Here is a 14,752-nt window from a genome sequence, read left to right on the forward strand (position 1 = left end):
AGAGTTGAACACAATATACTGTGGAGGAAAAACAGTAGTGTTCCAATAGTTTCTAGTAGTATCTAAGTCCTCTTGGCTTGAAATAGCCACGAGCTCTCTTGTGAAATATTCTAATATGAGAGTACATCTAGGTACCTTTATCTTACATTTTTAAATTAAATTTTATATTTATTATTTCTTTATTAGAAATTTAACATCTTTAAAAATTATTCTGGTATTTATTATTAAGATTTTTAAAAATTTACTGTTATTTTGCCTAGTGCCCTAATAACAATGTTGATAAAAATTTTGAAAACTCAGGTTCAACACTTTCCCTACATAATCCTTACTCCTTTAGTAAATGATTCTACAGAATGTGAGTTTTCTTTAGGAGAGCATACAGTTGTGGTGAAGATTACATGAGCTAATCCATGTGAAACTTATTACAGTGCCTGCCACTTAATAAATATCTAAAAAACAATGCCTGTCCCACATTCTTAGTGGGTATATGTGTATATATATATATATATAATTTTTTTGAAAGATTACTAAGATCAAGACACTGTGTTAAACACTGGAGAGACATAGTAAGCCATGAGTCATAATGTGCATATTGCTTCTTACAACAGTTTTGAAAGTATATTTTAAATTGATAATGACTTCTGTTTCCAGCAGTATAAGTTTAAATGTTCTAACCAAATTTCCTGCAGAAAAAAACCCAAATATTAGATTATAATTTAAAATATTTATTTTTAAATGCATTAAATGCATCGATGAGCCAGGAGGAAAGTAAAGATTTCTAAGATAACAAAAAAAAAAAATTAAGAAAAGGCACAAATGTGGAGAGGTAAACAAGACTCTGAAGGCAGATTCTGGCTTTTATTTGCTGAACTCAAGCAACTTGGAGTTTCGTTTTTCACATGGGGGTAAGAAACAAAGACTGTGCCCTAAGAATAGGAAACTTAATAAGAGATCTACACAAAAATCTTGAGCCCAAAAAGATAGGTCTTTAGTGTAAGAGTCAACTAAAATCAGCTAGACAACTTCCAAAGCACAAGGAAAATTAACTTCCTGAAACTTTGGTACTGAATGGGGGAATTCTTCTAGCTCCTACCTAGATTTATATTTCACACACATAGTACACCAGTGGTCAAAAAAATCCTTAAGCAAATAATTATTATCATTCTGGATTGAAAGAGCTCTCAGCCACCTGGCAGAAGCAAACACAAGTCCTCTTTGAAGGAATCTACCTTCTACTGAGGCAGGCCTCATACCAACTGATAAGAATGCCCACAAATATGTTTCCAGAAAATATGAGCTCTTAATCAAATACCCAAGTTTACATAAAGAAACAGGGAACCAGGGCGCCTGGGTGGCTCAGTTGGTTGAGCGGCTGCCTTCGGCTCAGGTCATGATCCTGGAGTCCCGGGATCGAGTCCCGCATCGGACTCCCTGCTCGGCGAGGAGTCTGTTTCTCCCTCTGACCCTCTTCCCTCTCGTGCTCTCTATCTCTCATTCTCTCTCTCTCAAATAAATAAATAAAATCTTTAAAAAAAAAAAGAAACAGGGAACCATGAATCATAATTAGCAGCAATAAAAGATGGAAGAATCAGACCCATATAGACTTCACCTGTTAGAATTATCAAACATGCAACAAAAATATTTATATTTCACATGTTTAAAGAATTCAAAGAAAGAATAAAAAAGATGAACAGGAGAGAGACACTATAGTAAGATAAATAATAAAAATAACTTTCAGAAATAAAAATGTGATTAATATAAATTTAAAACTCTCTTTCTACACACATGCACAAACTACAAAACATTAGAAATAGCCAAAGAGAGAATTAAAGAACAGGAGGGCAGAGTTGAAAAAATTATCTAGATCTAGTCCAGGGAGATAAAAAAACTTAAAAAATATGGAAGAGCAATAAAAAAGATAAATAAAATAGAATGTAATATATTTTTAATTGGATTTCAGGAGGAGAGTAGAGAAAGAATGGAGGAAAAACAATATTTGAAGGAATAAAAGTTGAGAAACTTCCAGAACTGATGAAAAACTTTAATCCTTAAAGTCAGAAGGCCAAAGTTCTAAGCAGAATAAACAAAAACAAGTCAACATCTACACACATCATAGTAAATCTAAGGACAAAGAGAAGTACTTAAAAATAGCCAGAATAACAAATAAGCACAAAGAAATAACTAAAATGATGAACGATTTCTCAATAACCACAGCTGAAGTCAAGAAACAGTAGAATATAGTCAAACTGCTAAAAGAAAGCAATTGTCAACCTAGAGCTGTATCAATATACAACAATATATCTTCCAAAAATGGAGGTGAATTAAAGTTATCTTAGATTATAGTGGCCAGAGTTTGCATCAACCCATTCCACAAAGAATGCCCTTTCGGTAGAAGGAAATTGACTTCAGATGAAAAGCCCAAGATGCAAGAAGGAGTAATGAACAAAGAAAGTGGAAAATAGACACAAATATTCACTAAACATACAAATAATAACTATATTATAGAGTTAAATATAAAACAAAATAGAGCTATAATACATAACAGCAATACTATATAAACTAGGAGGCAAGTTGTTCAGAGATAAAGCGTGCTGAGGTCACTAAGATGTAAATTTTCACAGAATCAAAATGTAGTTGCAATAGGGCAGGGTTTTTGTTTGTGTGTTTTACCTAGATATTCTAAGGGCTGTATCAGTGCTCTGAATGGATGAATAAATGAATAAAACTTCTTATTTTTCAATCTTATATTCTGATAAGAATAAATGTTGTAATTTCTAGTGCAATTATTATAAGACAGAAAGAGCTTAAAAATGTCAAACTGGGGGTGCCTGGGTGGCTCAGCTGTTAAGCGTCTGCCTTCAGCTCGGGTCATGACCCCAGGGCCCTGGGATCCAGCCCCACGTAGGGCTCCCTGCTTGGCTGGAAGCCTGCTTCTCCCTCTCCCACTCCCCCGCTTGTGTTCCCTCTCTCACTGTGTCTCTCCCTGTCAAATAAATAGATAAAATCTTTAAAAAAAAAATGTCAAACTAGTAAGGAGAGATAATAGAGTAAATAAATTATTGAAAGAAAAAAAGGAGAAAAATACCTGGAAGATAAACATACCTAAAAAAGCACAAAATAAGATGATAAAAATAAATCTAAATGTATCAGTATTTATTTATTTTTTAAGATTTATTTATTTTAGAAAGAGAGTGCATGCACATGCAAATTGGGGTAAAGGTAGAGGGAGGGGTAGAGAATCTTCAAGCAGACTCCCTGCTAAGTGCAGAGCCCATTGCAGGGCTTGATCCCACAACGCTTAGATCATGACCTGAGCTAAAACCAAGAGGCTGCTTAACCAACTGAGCCACCAAGGCACCCCTAAATGCATCAGTATTTAAATAAATATTCCTGGCATCCAAAGCAGAATAAGTAATTGTGATATATTTATACAATAGAGTACTACAAAGTAGTGAAATTTAATAAACTAGAATTACAAACACACATAAATTTCAAGATCATAATGTTTTACCAAAAAAGTAATTTGCAGAAGGTATACACAATCACTCTATTTACAGAGTGTTAAAAACACATAAAACTAAATAATACATTTTTTGTAAGGGTATAAAGGGGAGTGGTAAAATCACAGAAATGAATTTGAATAATTAAAAGTCATTCTTTCTTCTGATAGGAAAGATTAAATGGATGTGATTGGGATAGGTCACACAGGTGTCAAAATTCATATTTTGATATATCTTAAACTTGATGATGCATGTGAGGATGTTTGTTGTATTGTCATTTATAGTTTTTGACCTGTTTTATATTCCCTTTTCATATTTAGTTAATGAAAACAATTAAAAATAAAATCTATACAAAATGTTTGTGGGACATTGACAGCACTATAGCACTCTAGGTGTCTGAGACCAACTCTCTCTCTCGCTCTCTCTTTTAAATATAACATTACTTAAGGGCATATGAGGCCAGCTTTACACTTAAGAGGCAGCCAATTTTCAAGTTTCACCACCTCATTCATTCACTAATGCCAGAGAATTCATTTCATCATTCAATAGTTTATGATTTGGTAATGTAAATAATTCTGGGGAAGGTAATAATGGAATCAAGTACACAGTGATGTGTGAAAGTCTGAGATCAGAGCTTAGACTGACTTTGATATGAAGAAGAGGGAAAGCACTGAAAACCTGCAACTGGTCAAGGAAGAAGTAAGATTAAAAAGTAATGGGCAATGTATGGTGATTAACATAACAAAAAAATAAAAAATAAAATAAGGAAAAAAAGTAATGGGTGGGGTAGAGAAGCAAAGAGCCTTTATGATCTTTGTAGATTTGCCTATTGCCAGCTCAGGTCATGAAGACATAAAAGGTCTCTTCCATTTTCACATTCTATGCTTATGCGATCCCATAAATACAAACACCATCTTAATTACCTTAGTTTGCAATCTAGAATAAAAACTACTAAAAGACCTCTGTTCATTAAATTCCATTGAAATTATGAACACCTGCATCAGAAACACAACCAACACATGTTCACCCGTGCAGTCCACTGGTGATTAATTAGGGAGCCTTCTTCCCCTCGTGTAAACATTTAACAGGAATCCTCCATGTTGGATACCCAGTTTGTCTGTGACAGGAGAAACTTGGATTGAGACATTAAAGAGGAAAGGGGGAGAGGTGGCTAACAATTTCTGTTTTCAGAATTTTATTCAACTGCTGAGCTATCATTGTCAAGGGGAGATAATGTTTTGGTTTCTTGCTGCCTTTGTATTTAATTTCCCTTAGATATGTTATTGAAAATTGGTATGTTTTACCATAAGTATGCTTGAAAATCACATGGTGAAACTATTCTGTATGTAATAAAATTTTGGTGTGTGAGGTATACCATGACAATGACTCTAAAATCTATGACTCTAAAGGAATGATAGAAATCAGATCACAGCAATCAATGCTGATGATAGTGATTATTAATAATAATTACAGTCAAAATCAAATATATGCTCAACTGCTGAATTTTCCTATGCTTTACAGAAAAACTATAGTTTTAAACACATTGATAAAGGCTGTGTTACTCTTGTGTATGCCAAATGAATGCTACATTTCATAAATGACAACATTAAAGAAAAAGAAAAAAGCTTTTCCAAACCACTGGAAACACTGGATAATTTAGTTTTATTAGTAATACAGAGAATAGATTATATTGTTGGTTAGCAAGTTGGTCTTTAGAAAGCAGCCAATATTATGTGTTGAAATGAGGCCAATTTAATCAGTGGGAAGAAATTCCTGAGCCAGAAATCCAACTTGCAAAGTTGTAAACTGACATTACTTGGAATAAAACCAGAGGGTCCACATTTAAAACTTCTTTTGTAAACTTGGCCCTAAGTTTTTGGACTTTCTCACAGGTTAAAAATATGCAGTTGTCTCATTCAGCTCTCCCATGGGCATTAGCCCAGATTTCAGAATTATCAATGCCTTTTGACTTATCCTCTGTCAGTCATCTACCAAAAATAGGCCTGAACCAAGGTAGTCAAGATAATGAAAACATAAGGAAATGAGAGGAACAAGGACTGCGTACATGATTTCACTATATTTTAACCTAATATAAGCTATAATATGCTTGTAAAAATCCATTTAAGGGAAAAATCATATTTTGTGTATGTGTGGTGCTCCAAAGTGTGAAATGAAAATAGGTCGTGTTTTAATTTAAATAGTATCTAATATTCTGTAGACCATATATGAAGTTTAATATCAGAGTTGAATCTCTTCAGCCTTTTAAAGAATTAGCTAATACATTGTGGATTAAAATAATGGCTACACTAGGAAAAATCATATTTTGTGTATGTGTGGTGCTCCAAAGTGTGAAATGAAAATAGGTCGTGTTTTAATTTAAATAGTATCTAATATTCTGTAGACCATATATGAAGTTTAATATCAGAGTTGAATCTCTTCAGCCTTTTAAAGAATTAGCTAATACATTGTGGATTAAAATAATGGCTACACTAGGAAGAAATGAAGGTAACTTGTGGTAAGCCAAGTAATGTACCCCCTTCACCCCACTATGTTCATGCCCTAATCCCCAAAACATGTGAATATATTACCTTATATGGTAAAAGGGACTTATAGATATGATTAAGTAAAGATTTTGAGGTGGAGCGTGTCCTGTATTATTTGGGTCGGCCCAATGTAATACAATTTCCTTATAAGAGGGAGCTGGAGGGTCAGAGTGAAGAGAAGGAGTTGTGATGGAAGCAGAGAGCAGACTGATGCCCCTGGTGGAAGGGGTCCATGAGCCAAGGAATGCAGGCAGCCTCTAGAAGCTGAAAAAAGCAAGGAAGTATTTTCTCCCCTAGAGCCTCCAGAAAGAATGCAGCTCTGCTAATACCTTGATTTTAGCCTGATAAGACCCATTTTATGATTTTTGATGTCCAAAATGAAGTTGGTGGTAATTTGTTACAGCAGCACCAGTAAACTAATACATGCACTGGTTGGCCTTACTGAGAAATAGAATTCTTTGTAACACATATTATAGAATAAGCCTTTTAAAATAAGTATACTATTCAATTAAGCAATACTAAAGAAAAATTAACAGAAAACCGTGTCCAACCTCATTTGTAATTAAATGAACCCAACAATTAGACATTATTATCAAATCCAGTTGGAGTGCAAGTGTGGGTGATGGTATAGGAAACAGCTACTCTTGTGCATGCCAGTAGGAGTGTAAGTCTCTACAACCTTAAGAGAAAGCAATGTAGATCAAAAGAATCATAAACATTTACATTCTCTGCTCCAGCAATTCCACTCGTAGAAAATAGTCCAAAGATACAAAAACACTGATTTGAAGGAGCACATGCACCCTGATGTTTATAGCAGCATTATTAGTAATAGCCAAATTATGGAAAGAGCCCACATGTCCATTGACTGATGAATGCATATAGGAGATGTGGTATATACAGATACAATGAAATACTACTCAGCCATCAAAAAGAATGAAATCTTGCCATTTGCAGCAACATGGATGGAGCTAGAGTATATTATGCTAAGCAAAATAAGTCAGAGAAAGACAAATACTATATGATTTCAATCAAATGTGGAATTTAAGAAACAAAACAGAGGAACATAGGGGAAGGAAGAAAAAAAAAAGAGAGGGAGGCAAACCATAAGAGACTATTAACTAAAGAGAACAAACAGGGTTGCTGGAGGGGAGGAGTGTGGGGGATGGGCTAAATGGGTGATGGGTATTAAGGGGGGCACTTGTGATGAGTGTAAGTGATGAAACACTAAATTCTAGTCCTGAAACTAATATTACACTATATGTTAACTAACTAGAATTTAAGTAAAAACTTGAAACAAACAAACAAAAAGAAAATAGTCCAAAGAAATAACAAAGGACCTATGCAAGTATTTATCCACAATCTCAATAATATAATCAATATATAATCAATAATAATAATCTCAATATGAATGTAATGGGAAAATATTGAAAACAATCTGAATATCCAATAATAGGGGTTAGCTAATTATATCATAATAAATCATGATATTATAAATATGATATTAATTAACAATAGAATATAGGTAATTTGTAAAAATGATACTTGAAAGTACAATTACTTTTTGGAAAGATGTTCAAGGTAAATTTTTTTATAAAGCTATGTACAACACAATATCTACAATATAATTCATTTTTGTATTATATATATAATATACAGATTGTACACATACATACACATAATCACACAGTTTAGAAGAATGTTCATTATCAGAGTTTACTAAAGGCTAACATGTATATATCACAACAGAATTACAGGATCTCTTCTAAGTATTTACATATATTAACTCATTTGATCTTTACATTAAACCTGCAGAGTAAGTACTATTACTACTTTCTATTTTACAGCTGAGGAAATTCAGGTCCCAAAAGTTGAATTTTTTCAAAGTAACTTAAATAGTGAGTGGGAAATCTGAGATTCCACCCTGGTAATTAGTGTGCAGGGTCTGTGTGCCTAACCACTAGACAATATCGTTTCCCTTAACAGGGGCTAAGCTTGAACACTAGGATTAGTGAAATTTAAAAAAAAAAAAAAATTTTTTTTTGCTGATCTGTATTTTCTAATTTTGATATAAAAACAACAGAAATAATAGCTAAGACTAAGATATATTGAGTTGTTTAATTATTCTAGGCATGTGCTAAGTGCTTTATAAACATGATCTCAGCCCTAATTAACATCTTATGAGGCAATATTTTTAATCATACTGTTTTGCATATTAAGTAATTAAGTCTCAGAGAAGTTAAGAAACATTTTTACAATCACATAACTGCTCAGTGTCAGATTCAAATTCACATTTACCTGAATCTAGAGTCATCACTCTTAACCACTATACCATGCTGACTAAATAATAGGCCAGTGTACAAAAATTCATGAAAGGAAATGAAACCCTCCCTTTCCCGCCTTAGGTTCAGAGAGCTTCAGGATAGCATTTGATGGTAGCATAATAGCAGTGATTCTTTATACAGCATAGACTCGGTTATATTGAGTATATTTTATTAAAGAGTTCAATATAGACACAGGTTAAGCACTCAACAGACTGGATATGAATCTCAATATAACTAATGTGTTTCCAATATAAAATCCAAGTAGGAAAATTTGATTGTTCATAATAGGAAAACACTAAGTATATCATATAAAGAAGTAAAGCAGTCTACACATTCGTAAGAATTAATATGTAAACAGTAGACATGAATCTTTCATCTTCTCCTGTGAACATATCCCTGAGGATTTTGTTGTAATAAAAGAAGTTTTCAACCAAAATAAATGCTTCCTAATTTCTTGTTATACTCCATGGATCATCATATAGGCAAATTGTTCAGGATATGGAAATATTTTACTCTAAATAATACAGTATGCCTGGATAACTATTGATTCATATTGATATTTCTTTCATTCCTTAAAATAGTAATATATTAAAATGTTCAGTACACTCTTGGAAATTAAAAACAATTGGAAGAACTATCCCTAAAATTTTCCCATCCTTTCATGTCTATAAAACTAAGCTAAGTAATGGATATGATGACGGTAGCAAATAAGAATAGGAAGAGCTAACCCATAACATTTCAGATGTTTAAATCTTATCTTTTAAAGATTGATGTAAAATAAATTGCTAACATTAAAAAGGAAAAGATTTATTTTTCTATTTTTTTGGTATAATTTTTTGACAAAAAGGTCATATTATATAATATTTAGATTTGAATAATGCTAATTTTCTGATTAGGTTTAACTCACTATAAACATGATTAACACAACTCTAGATCCATGTACACAATCAACTTCATCACTTTTCATGTTTACTATGTATAGAAAGTCCCAAAACTGGCAGCTAACTCTCCCATGAGTATCACTAGATTCATACTGATTGAAAGATGGTCTGGAATAAAAGTTGTGGGGCTTTCATTTCAAAAAAATCAGTGCACTTGATTCTTATTTTGTAGAGATTGAAAAGTTTTTAAATCAGCACAGATGACTACAATACAAAGGAGAGTTTGGGAACATGTACTTGCTGGAGAGTTGCGACATAAAGCCCTAGGGAAGTTTTTTGGAACAGTATGAACAAACATACATCTTCCAAAATCAGTGATGTGGTTTAGACAGGTAGAAACAGGCTCACACAGAACTGAGGCCAGTGCTAGTGGCCCTGAAAAATGGTCTGTATTATTAGTAGTCTACATAATAGAATAATTTCCCGATGGCCACTAAAAATGATTGTTAAATTCTTTTTCCATATTGAAGGGATTATGCAGGAATACATCATATGCATATTCATTTTTCTACTTTATCAATTACTGTCATAAATAAAAGAAAATTTAGGCAAAAAAGAGGTAATATGTAACTTTGCAGACCCAAGCAAAAGCATGCAACCATTCTCTGCTGATATCAGTCTTAAATTCATATTTATCTAATAATTTCCTATGCACAAACCACAAAGTACAATATAATATGCATATCATTATCCTACCCACTCTTCACAACTCCATTTTGGTCTTGTCTCCTTCCAGTCAATTTCTCTTCCAGTTCATCCTGGAGATTGCTAATTTTTCTAGGTTTCAATTTCATTCTCATTTTACATTAAAATTCTTTACAAGTAACCACTAATTGATGGTTTCAAGGGTATTAGTTTTATCTCTCAGGAATACATAATTCTTAGAAATTGAAAACTGTTGTGTAAAAAGGACAGACTACAAAATAAGACAGGCACATCTCAAATCCAGCTCTGCCACTTACTAGAAGTATGGCTTTGGACAAATCCTTTAACCTTTTGAAAACTTTATTTATTCCTAAACTTGTGTCTAGATTTATTTAAATCTCTTGTTAAACTGGCTAGCAAACAATTACTCTTGCTGAGCTCTTCTTGAGGGCAAGGACTCTGTGTTACTGTCCTGTAACCCAATAATGGGCACATTTTAAACCTTAATAAAAATGTCTGGGTCACTTCTGGGCACTCCAGAATGGTGAAGAAAACAAAAAAAGATGGCATAAGGCAGATGTCAGTGAATTATGAATGGATGCAGAAAGTCTTTTAAAAGAAAGTATCATGAAGATTTGGAACTTAAAATCTATTGCAACTCAAATTCTGCAATTCAAGGAAGAAAAATTGAAATTCAAACACCAAAGAGACTTTATCAAATAAAATGATTCTATTCACTATTACTTACATGAGAGTCTTCCTAGCTCTTTTTTTTTTTTCCCTTCACACCTCAGGTGGAAAGCATCTTTTGATATGACTCCCTATGATCCCTGTCTCCTGGTGTTCATGCTCTTGTGGAATCCCCTCCATTGAGATGGGTTGACTCTAGTGACTTGCTTCTAACCAATGGAATATGACGAAAGTGATGGGATGTTACTTCTGTGATTATGTTATAAAAGACTGATTTTCATCTTGCTGGTATTTTCTCTGGCTTTTCTTGCAAGCTTGTTCTGATAAAGTCAGTTCCTGTCAGTTCCTGACAAGGAAGTGAATCCTGTCAAAAATCACTTTGAGTGAAACTGGAAGTAAATCCTGTTGCAGGTAAATCCTGAGGTGACTATGGATCCCAGGTTACCTTGATTACAGCCTCTTGAGTGAGAAACCCTGAAGCAGAGGAACCAGCTAAGCCATGCCTGAATTCCTGACCCACAGAAAGAGTGAGATAATAAATATATGGTTTTTAAGCCACTAAGATTTGGGGGTGATTTGTTGTGCAGCATTAGATAATGAATACACCTTACATTCGATTTAACAGTAAGTTGTCAGCTCTACCTTCACGTTTAGAATAGAAAATTATAAAATTTTCTGAATTCTAAAATTCAAAATTAGAATATAATCTTACCATCTCAAGGTACCACCTTCATATAATGCAGTATCATTTCTCACTTGATTACTGCATTAGCCTCCTAGAATACATGATATTTCTGCTTTTGCCCTTGTCTCCTTCATGCTATTCACAAAACAGCCAGCAAAGTGATCCTGTTAATGGATTCTCTTCTCCTTCACATACTCATTCACTTTACAAAAACCTGTAAGGTCCTGTATGATCTGTTTCCTCTCCTTGTGTATATGACCACACGACCACCACTAGCAAAACCACACTGGTTTCTCACACTTACCTAACATGCTATCATACTTTGATATCTTTGTATTCGGTTTTCTCAGTATGGAATGTTCTTCTCCTAGTATTTTCATGGCTGGCTCCCTCCAATATCTTCATTCAGATGCCGCCTTCTCAGAGAGGTCTTTCCTGGACACCCCACTTAAAATTGTACCTTCTCCCCCAACACAGTTCCCTGTTTTATTATTTTTATTTTAGTATTTATTACAACGGAATATTTTATACACTTTATTCATCTTGTTTATTATTTGTCTCTTCCACTAGCAAGTAAGCTCCCTGAGGGCTCAGATTTTTACTTTGTTTACTGCTGCATTTCCAGGACATGGGACAGTGCTTAATATATAGTAGGCATTCATTAAATATTTGCTGAATTAATTAATTAAGTGAATAGATGAATATCACTAATTTGCACTTACTGGAAGAAATTAGTAGAAATACTCCATTTTGAAAAGAGGACGTGTATCACATAAGTATGCAATGGCTTTCTTAGATCACTTAAAGCTACAAGGAGCTTTACGTTAATAATATGCTAAGCAATGGGGTGGAATTAAGCCAACTCTTGGCTCTTCCTAACAAGCAGGAGTGAACTTTGGCATGGATTGCTCTAAACCACAGATAACTGACAACATTCAGATTAGGCACGGAGTCAGAACACTAATTAAAACTTACATTTAAAAGCTAATTGAGCTGTGTTCACTTACACAAAGTATTCAATAGCAAATTACTTCCTCTTTCTCTTATTTTAATTAAAAAGAACAAACAAAGCTGATGGAGGGTCTCTTTTCTTTGTTGCTTCAAAATTACTATTCAGAATCAACACCTGTAAGAAAATTCCTACAGGCACTTTCCAGTGTGTTTAGTATTGCCATTAACCTCAAAATGAGAGTGTTTCCTTGAACTTTAATATTGAACCTAAGGCTTACCCCTGACATTCACGACCTGCAAGTCAGTTATTAAAAGCATGGGTCAGGAAACCTGGGTGGCTCAGTTGGTTAAGCGTCTGCCTTTGGCTCAGGTCATGATCCCAGGGTCCGGGGATGGAGTTCTACATCGGGCTCCTTACTCAGAGTGGAGCCTGTTTCTCCCTCTGCCTGATGCTCCACCTGCTTGTGCTCTCTCTAGTTCTCTCTCTGACAAATAAATAAATAAAATCTTAAAAAAAAAAAAAGCACAGGTCACATAACTTTTCATCACATATTTCTCAGAGGAAAAAATTGTGGAGCAACTCTCAGACATATATGCTTTCTCAAGAGTTATATGCATATTCTTTCAGACTAATATATTACATTATAAAACATACAGAAAGGAAAAATTTTAAAAAGAAAGAAAAAGAGTAGCTAATATTTAAAAATAATTAAAATCCCATTTGTATGTTTTAACTAAAGTGCATTTTTTGTTCAATCTCAGCATTATTATTACTTCTCAGTAAGAATTATATTATTGAATATTCTGCAATATATTTAAGATCTTAGTTTATCATTTTATGGTGCAGAAGTCTGGTTTACATATTTGGTTTCTTTGGCTTCATTGCTGTGAAAGATCTTCACAAAGATGCAGAGATGCAAGTGGGGAAAATGCAACAGAATCTATACTGTCATTGATGTATTTTGAAAAATAAAAATAATAGTAATTTTTAATGTTACTATTTAATAGCTAAGCAAACATTTTAACCATTCTGTGAGAAATTTTAGTATTACCTGATAGTTACTAGTTGTTCTTATAAACTAGTGGAAATTGTTGCATTTTTATACCTTTAAATTTTTTATTTAGAAGATTTTGTAACAAGTTAGAATTTTCTGTCCCCACGTTTTAAAAGTATACAGATATGAGAAATTTTGCAAGTAATGTTTTTACATAAATTTTGGCATCAAATCCACTTAACTATGAAAATATATCCAAACATAACATTTTCAAAATACTCCCTCCGTAGTACACTTAAAAAAATATTTACTTTTCCTACTATTAAAAATTATCTTTACCTTGAAGAGGCACATGAGATCAGGGGTGTGTGTGTGTCTGTGTGTGTGTGTTTTCAGAGAATATCTGCCAAGTAGCATACTACTAGACATTATAGGACAGGCTGCACATTTGGAACTCATATTCTGTAAATGAAAATGCATAACTCATTTTTATATTTGACACCTTTCTTAAGTGTTCTGTCAGAAGATAACCACTGAACATCTGTCTGGACAAAAATTCCTCATGGTTACTTTCTATATTATTACAAAGTATTGTAATGCTTTTGCCATTCAAAATAACATAAATCTACTTGACCAAGCGTAAATGAAAAGGGCCACGTCAATTACTATATGTTGTGGAATTCACTCTTCTTTCATGACGTCATGTAGTCAAGTGAAAAATGATGACCTGACACATGAATCAAGTGAGGGTACCGATGACTATCTTTATATTAATAATGCAATGGTTACCACAATATGTAGTTCCATGTCTGTATCTAATTACCTAACCAAGGTGAAGCACCATGGAGTCATGAAAAGAAACTGAAAAAATTTAAGATCTCTCCCTACAAGGAGATATCAATATGTTTTTCATACCTTCTAAATGAAGGAATTTCACTGAACTCTTTCTACTGTCTATTCTATAGTAGGTGTACTATTAAATAGTAAAAACATCTAATAATAAAAATTTTTAAAAAGAAACAAAAAGGAAAGCTTAGCCTTTGAAAACGAGTAGACTAGATAGAGTGCACTTTGTTTTGAATACTCTAACATACATATTATTTTGCTGTTAATCGATAGCTCTCTAACCATGATATTCTTGCACATGGTTCAGGCCAATGATAAAACACATTCTTTTGCTCCTTCCTATATTAGTTACAGCAAAACAACCACGAGCAACAACACAACCTACTTCCTTCACTGTAACAGTCAGAGTCCAAATAGGAAATGATGGCCATTTAAATAATTTGGGGAAGATTTAATGAGACTGTTAAAAAAGGTTCTGGGTGGGGGTGGAAGGAAATCACATTGAATAGGTATTAAGTTGGGGACAGGAACAGTGGATTTGTTAACCTACTTAGGCCTGAGGTATGGGAGAGTTATGGGATTTAAGGAGAGTGTTCATAACTGAAAGGAGCAGTGAAGATACAGCCAAGTGAGGG

The 14,752-nt window shown here is 33.6% G+C and overlaps 1 protein-coding gene across 1 annotated transcript in view; it reads right to left on the minus strand.

The window, feature by feature from the left end:
- The window catches only part of PIK3C2G (phosphatidylinositol-4-phosphate 3-kinase catalytic subunit type 2 gamma), a 382,139-nt gene that overhangs the window by 171,021 nt on the left and 196,366 nt on the right, over positions 1 to 14,752 (minus strand). The gene's annotated exons all lie outside the window — the stretch shown is intronic.

The sequence above is a fragment of the Zalophus californianus genome, chromosome 9, assembly GCF_009762305.2.
Source record: "Zalophus californianus isolate mZalCal1 chromosome 9, mZalCal1.pri.v2, whole genome shotgun sequence".
Classification (NCBI taxonomy): domain Eukaryota; kingdom Metazoa; phylum Chordata; class Mammalia; order Carnivora; family Otariidae; genus Zalophus; species Zalophus californianus.